Raw genomic sequence first — 8,012 nt, forward strand, 5'->3', positions numbered from 1 at the left:
CAATTAAGTCCAATGCATAATGCACGAACGGATGCCTAAACACTGCAGATATGACATGGAAATGGTATTTTTAATTTGCACAGAACGAAGCATTTGGCATTTGCTGCTTGGCGCTGCTTTGTTTGCTGGCAAATCAATTGAAATTCAGTGAACTGTGCAAATGTCCGGCTGTCAATTGAGAGCGATTGGGCAACCGTAATGGAAATGCTCACACATTGGAAACCTCATATAAATATAGATTTAAATGGCCAAAAATTTAATAAAAGCTTGTATCTAAAAAAAACAACTGTCGAGCTATATTTGAAATATTTATATTCATTTACTTTCAGCACAACTTTATATATATTTTTTTTAAATTTGTAAAAAATTCTATTGAAATAAAATTAAAATGCAAATGAAAAAGTATTTTTAGAAATTATAGGATATTTTATTTTGACTTCATTTATCATATGTCCAAAAGGCAGGCAGCACGAAATATACACGCTGTTAGCTTGGCAAATATATAACAAATTTTTGGTTCATGTGCTCGCTGGAAATTTGCATGTTTGGACATATTTCATATGCAAATTGCGGCAGGAAGCCATAGGGCATACCTGAAAAACACACGGTTGCGCGACTTCAACATACCCTGTAAGTATACTCATGAGCCAACAACTTGCAACTGTTTTATAAGAATCAATATATATAGGCCATTTTTTTTGCTCAATTATATATTCGACGAAAGCTTGAAATACCCCTTGGCAACAAGCTAAATGGTATTAAATGGCAATCGTGCCAAATTTATATGCCACAATTGCCACAGCGCGAAATTAATGTGACCCCGGTGACCGATCCAACAACTGCGCCAGTCGAAAGGGAAGTCAACTACCTGGAGCCCAGGCGGCAGGCCGTAAGAATCCTTGTTTACTGAGGCGTGTGTTTACGAGTATGTGTGCTAACGGAAGTATCTAAATTACCATGAAGCAATAAAAGAAACGTAACGGCGAGAGGTGGTAGTCAATTCAAGCCAAAGGATGCGCTCATGACAGCTAAACCGAAAACCAAGCCGGCAAGGGCAGGATGCTTCTGTTCTGTTCCGAAGCTTCTGCTAGTTGGCTCGTCATTGTCAACAGTGCCCGCATTAAGTAATCATTCACTCGTCCCGTTTTTTTCGTAGCTCTCACAATTGGCCATTTGTGCTGTCTGCCGCCTATTCTGGTGTGTCCATTGAGTTGAAATGCCACAGTTATCACTGGCTTAGTTGCACAGTTGGTGGGCTCTGAAATCACTTTGTAGTCTGACGGATGAGCAGCAAGTGCGTAAGTCAAAATTTGAATAATTTTGAGAATTACAGCATAGCACAAGGGCATTTTTTAAGGAGTAGACTAATATTTTGGAAGATCCAGCAAAATGAAATATGTGAATTGTTATTTTAAAATGTTTATGAATATTTTAAAACATATATAAGCAAGTGTGTTCCGTTTTGTTTTTAGTATTTATTTTAATATATGTATTCCAAACAATCTATGTTTGAACTAGTTCATTCCATAAGCCACATGCCACAGCGCTTTTTCATTCTTTATTTCTCTTTGCGTTATATTCGTAAACGTTTGCTGTTTAATCTGCCTACTTTATTTAGTAAGCTTTCATTCTATCAATTACAAAATGATTTGAAATGTCACTTTTTAATTTGATTCATGCCGATACTACACTACACATCTCCTTTGAATTGCAACATTTCAGAATAATGCATTTAATTTAATCTATAGATGACATCTATGATAATCGAAACAATATTCACAAAACATAATTAAAACGTTCAAGTGCACACGGATTGAGCTGGTTTATGCAAATTGATGCAAATATCGAAGGCAAATTGTTTTCCATTGTTTTGGCAAACTAACATGCAAATGTTCTGTCAAAAGGTAAGCGCATGTTTATAATTAATAGTATCTATAAAGGGATATGCTGGCTTTGTTCGCTCTAATTCAAAGCCAAGCTCGCTTGTGGTTATTCATTTGGTTTACTACATGGAATAGCACATTTAAGTGTTTATTCAGCTGGCAAGCTGGCATGGCCGAGTCTATGGCATGTCCCCGTTAAGGCGCCATTTTGGCGACTCGTTGTCGCCATTTTCTACGCCATTTGCCCAACACGGGGCGCAGCTGCTCTGCCTCTGGCAGCCGTCACTTTTCTGGCTGTCTCTAGCTGGCGCGCTCATTAAATGCAATTTCTAATGCAATTGACGTGGCTGACTCTGCGGTCCCTGCTCGGGCGCGCCTCGTCTCCATCGGCTCCCACTGGCCTTGTGTTTTGTGCTGTGTGATTTTCAGTTTGTTTGATTATGAAAATGACTGCGTCGTGGCTTGTTTTTTGTGGTTGCCAACACGCGCTGATTTTTAATGAGTCGACAATATGCAGAGCACAAAGCCAGTGGGAGTTTCAAATGCGCTGCCAGCGAGAAGCGAGGCGTGAAGCGCAGTCAAGGCTGCCCTAGAACCATTTTATCTTATCTGGACCTTACGTGCCGGCGTGCCAGCCCACAAAAGTCACACTAATTAACACGTCAGCTCGAGTTTTACTCGCACACTGCACAGCATGGTTCGGGCTTAAAACTTTGGCGAACTCGCGTGGACAGCGCCAACTCTCGAAAAGGCACAGCAGCTAACGAACTGTCGGCCCACAGGCACAAACAAATAAGCCAGCTGACTGGCTGACAGACCGGCTGACTAACTGCTTGCCAAGCCGCAAATGGGTCACCCGCCATCACCTCCGATATAATTTCTCGTCTCTGATGCTAGCATGTGGCTTGATTTATATTTTATTTAAAATGCGAAGGCAAATTATCAGCCTCCATTTACTGTTTGTGCTTTTTTTTTATTCATTTGGTTGGCTTGCATAAAGTTTGCTTAACGTCTGTCTTCCAGCAGCTTTGCGATGCTGCATGACCAGCAAAGTTTTTTTGAGGACTTCGCAACTGATGAGAAGACATCGCAAGAAGCTGACGGAAGGGGCCGAGGCTTTGGCCGGGGCCAGTCGGGCTAAATGTAGTAGGTGGGGTAACGACTTTCTGCAAGTTTAAGTGAAATTTAAGCATGAATAATTAAAGATTCTCTGCGAAATTGGATGCATGATTGCGAAAAGCCGTCGCTGCACAGAAAAGGTTAATGAGATTGCCGTACCGCAATATAATGGCATTCATTATCTATGCATGACAACCAGGTAATGGAGTCCACTAATCTCTTGTATATTGGTCAAAATATTTATTTAATGTGATGACCAGCATTAAAGACCACAGAAGAGGCCTCTGCTTGCCCGGGCAATTACTTTAAACTTTACCTCTCTAAGCCCAAAACCATTTCCATTCGCCTTAAACATGAAAGCGAAGTCGCAGCTGCCAAGTTACATTTATATAGGTATTTGCATAAGCCCCACAAGAAACAAGTTTATTGTCATTTTCTCTTGGCCTAAGATTCTTAAACTTATTGACCAGCTCTTCGCAACGTAAGCTATCTAAATAACAGCCAATAAAATAAATATAAGCATCGCTGCCATTTGAGCCTGAATATTCATTAATAAAGACAATAAAAGCAATGGACTATCCTTGAAGTTCAGTATGACCCAATATTTTAAATTTAAATAATCGTGTTCTTAAAGGTTTTTTCTTCCCAAGAGAAGGCTTTAAAAGAACTGCATTTAAAAACGTATACGCGTTCTATTATTTTCCTAATTAGGTTAAATGGTTTTATGAACAGACATTGTTAACTTTTCCAGTGATAATTTATGTTATCCACGTAACAAAGTGAAGGTCCAGGTCCATTGGTCGAACTCGACAATTTCACAAAAAATAGAGCAATTGTGGTGTAATTAATGCAGATAATTCCTAAAAACGCAAACATCATTTTGCTTTCCGACCTTAATATCATAAACACATAAAAATTAACATTATCTGCTGTTAATTTAAAGTGAAAAAATACAATTGATGCTGTGATTCTTGCCATATGACACGCATTAGCAACAGGCAACAGACTTTTATGGCCAGCGAAGTGTAAGAAAAATGCCAAATCTTATGAGCATTAATACCTTTTAGAGTTAATTGCGGCTGATTTGGGTTCCTTATGTTTGGCTGCTGGAAAATATGCAAATGACTTGGGTTCCAGCTGCCTGAACCCTTTATGAGGCGAGGCGTTGAAAGCTTCCGCAAGCAATTACCCTGAAATTTTCACCTGCCAGTCTGGATTACGAGCTGTATGAAACAAAAACGCCAGTCAAAAAGAAAAGCAGAAGACGAAGAAGAAGAATAAATTACTTAACACTCAATAGTGCGGCAAAGCGCCAAAAAGTTTAGTAAGAAACACGAACAACTAAAACCGAAAACAAACAAAAAATTTGCTTAGCAATTTTCAACAGAATTTGTTGGCAGCAAATTAATTTGAACGCCAAATGGCATCAGAGCTGCACCCCACCTCTCCCGGCCACCATCGGCAGGGGCATTTCAATTAATTTCCCTGCTCGCAAGTCCGTAAATATCATGAGCGATAAGTGCCAGACTCCAAGGGAGGGAGAGTTACGGCAGGGCAACTAGCTATTCGTGCACGTATGTGGGTTACATTTGTAGTCGTCTTTGCGGTTTGTGTATTTGCTTTTTGCGGTTTTGCTTGCCAACAATTTGGCTGGTGTTTTGGCAATAGGTTTTTGCTTGTTTAAACGACCCCTTTGCGGCGGCAACAAAGTTGAGAATGGCATTAGACACGAGTATCTAATGGATGCCATTCAGCGAATGTCTGTCTCGAGTGAACAGCGAGGTAAACAAAAATGCATTTAGGGGAGATGCTCTTCAAATAATTAGATTGTTGATGCTAAGATACAGACGCATTTGCAAAGAAAATGTTATCGTTATGATGTCAGATGCTCAGAAAACGAATTGGTACATAAATGGGTAAATTTCGATGCCAAGTGTTGAAATTTACATATGCACTTTTGATAAATGGAATTCCATTCGATTTGCCTGCCAGTAATGTATCCCTTTATATTTTGGGTAAAGCTTTTCTGAATTAAATAAAGACACTGCATCTACATTATCAGAATGTTGCCCAATTTCCTTTGGGGAATGTTGACATTCGCCTCGGGCATTATTATTATTATGGCGATAAAGCACGAGAATTGTTTTTGGTGTTCAACTACCTTAACTTAATTAACTCAACTTGCCAAGTGCCAGAACCAAGCTACATTAAATTGCTCCTCTTTAAAGTAAATTCAAGCTGTAAAATGTGCACTGTAATAACCTGCGTTAATTCTTTTTAATTTCATTTTATGAGTACAATTTTTATGAGCAGTCATTTACAGTTTTTTTTATAATGGTTGCCTTGACTCACAACAATCTGCTTTGATTAACTGTCTACATTGTTTTAAGCGTGATGCGTTTTAGTAAACTTCCCCTTGGCTTCCGTTTAACGAGTCGAGTCAGCTCCGATTACATAAAAAAAAGGAGAAAACTCAGACGGCAGTCTGTTGGGTTAACATATTCTATAAATTGCTTATAAATGCCTGGCGCATGTTATAATGCTGCAGATAACCCGGTTCCTCATGCCTCGCTGCCCTCCTCTATTGACTTAATAGACGTCCGGTATGCCCCCGGCTACCGCCTGACAGCTTTGTTTACAGCCATGGAAGAGGGGGCAACATTTTTATTAAACTGAGCCGAAGTAAATGCAGAATGGGATCTATGGCGGCGGGTGAAAGGAGACGGGCTGCTGCTGGACTTGTTGGCTGATTTGCCTGTGGCTAGGCTCCAACTTAAACTAGGACGCCAAGGATAACGCTTGGCGTTCAACAGGCGCCAGGGTGCTGCTAATGCGCTTTACTTAGCACTCGCTCACGATTTTTTTGCTCTCTAGCTTTAAATAGGCTCAAAAAGTTTCTGAAAAACGCTCGTTTTCAAAACGTCACAAATGAAATTCAACAACGGCACGTGTCTCCCACACACAGACACACAGTGGGTGCCACGCCCACTAGCTCGCTTAAATTATGCGCGGCATGTCCAGAATCCCAGCCAGACATGACCAGGATGCGAGTGGCCCGCTATGTGGGCGCTGCTCAGCATTATATCAGAGCCATACCCGTGCTTCCGCTTCAGCCCCCCTTTCCGCTCTAAATAGTACAGCCTGCAACCCCTTTTGTTATTTAGCCTTTTTTTCTGTGCTGTCCTCTGTACAAAACGGTCAACGTGGCTGTCACACGCTGCGTATACGTAATCGCATTTGTAGCACAGTGTTGCACACTTGTTACGGACACCAAGGCACAGCCCGGATGGGCCAGACCTGCAAAGTCGCATTTTATTTGCCCATAACCGTTGACTTTTACACAACCGCAACAATAACAACTACAACAATGGCCAAAAATGTGTCAAGAATTTTTCGCAATTGTTCGCTGGATACGACAAAAATTAAACGAGAAGCTGGAGGAGAAGTAAAAAGTGGACTTCTCATAAAATGTAGTTGGATCTATGCTACGCGTTATGCATAAAGAAATTTGTGCACAGGATTGAGTTCTCTGCCGCGCATTCCCCCAAACTAACGAACCCCCCTACGGAATTGCGGTTTATTTTCGCTTTAAAATGTATTTCCTAACTGTTTGAGCTTCAAAATAGCCTTTATATTAAATATTGAATATATAAACATTTTTATAATATGAGTTGATTTTTTGTTGATTGAAAAATCTTTTAAATATGAGTTCGTTAAAACATTTTATATGAGCAAAGTAGCTATGGCTACCATTTGCCCTTCAAGTTACATTTAAAAATTAATTTATAATTTGTTTTCCCTTGGCCGTTTGTGTTTTGTGGAACAACAATGTACAGAAATGTGATCAACTTGTCACGCGCCCTGAAACCAATTTCATAATTTCCAAGCAAAGCTCATGCGCTGCATTCAAGTGTTGAGCAAAGCAACACGAAGGATTTGTTGGACTTTCCTCGCACCTCTTAACGCCCCGATCCGTTGGGCCCGTTGCTAACAAAGTGGCCCGAAAAGCTGAAGCTAATCAGAGCCAACAATGGAGCTGTTGGCACGTTGTCTGAATGCGACTAGTTAGCGTCTTTTCAAGTTGCAAGAACCAACTTGGCTTGGCTTTGATTTGGACTGAAAAAGGCAAAAGGAACAGATAAGAGGGCCAGTTGTGTAGGTGTACAGGTGGACTGACTACTTATAGGTAGGATCCTATTTACTTTGCTAAACTCGGTCAAAAGTCATGCGATTTGTTCTCAACTGTGCCCCGAGTGCAAAAGCAAATTGAACTTTGGCTCCTAAAAGTATGCAAACAAAAGCCGCAACCGGCAGAGCGAATGCAGCTCGTCAGCGCTTTTGCAGACAGCTGCCAGCACGTGCGCCACTTGCCTTTTCATGACTGGAACATGGGCTGGGCTCAGTCCTGACTGGGATCACTTGGTTTTGTGTCCGTTTGCTGTCTGCTCTTTGCTTCTCTTGATATGCTTTTTGGGGCGCGGCACGCACCAAAAAATACCCGACACATTGGCCAAGCAGTCGATGAATGTGCAACGGGCAAGGCACAAGGCGGAACGGATGATAGATAAAAGTTAACGCGCTGCGGACAATGGCCAAAGTGGGTTTGGCTTCCAACATGACGCGCAGCGACTTAGCTGCAATTTTCTTCTTTATTTTCCGGGCTTGGCAATTCCCAGAAGCTATGGAGCTGACAACTTCTGAATAGACGTTTAAAAGAGACTTCAAAAGATGGACAAACAAACATATTTGCTGCTGCGAAAATATGAATACGCAGAAAAGGAAGCGTAAATTTAGTATTCAAATAGCCATCTCTCTCTATACGAGTAAAGTATTTGCAAAGAATTATGAATTTATATAAGCCAAGCTTACTTTCAATCATAATCCATATTTTATAATACAGTCTTCTAGATAGAACTAGCTTCATGATATTAATAAGGAAAAGCGATGATAATAAAACCAAAAGGCTTACATCTTATATTATAAGCTTTTTGTATATTTGCATACCTATAG

This window comes from Drosophila novamexicana, unplaced genomic scaffold, assembly GCF_003285875.2.
Source record: "Drosophila novamexicana strain 15010-1031.04,08,12 unplaced genomic scaffold, DnovRS2.1 tig00000689-arrow-pilon, whole genome shotgun sequence".
Taxonomy (NCBI): domain Eukaryota; kingdom Metazoa; phylum Arthropoda; class Insecta; order Diptera; family Drosophilidae; genus Drosophila; species Drosophila novamexicana.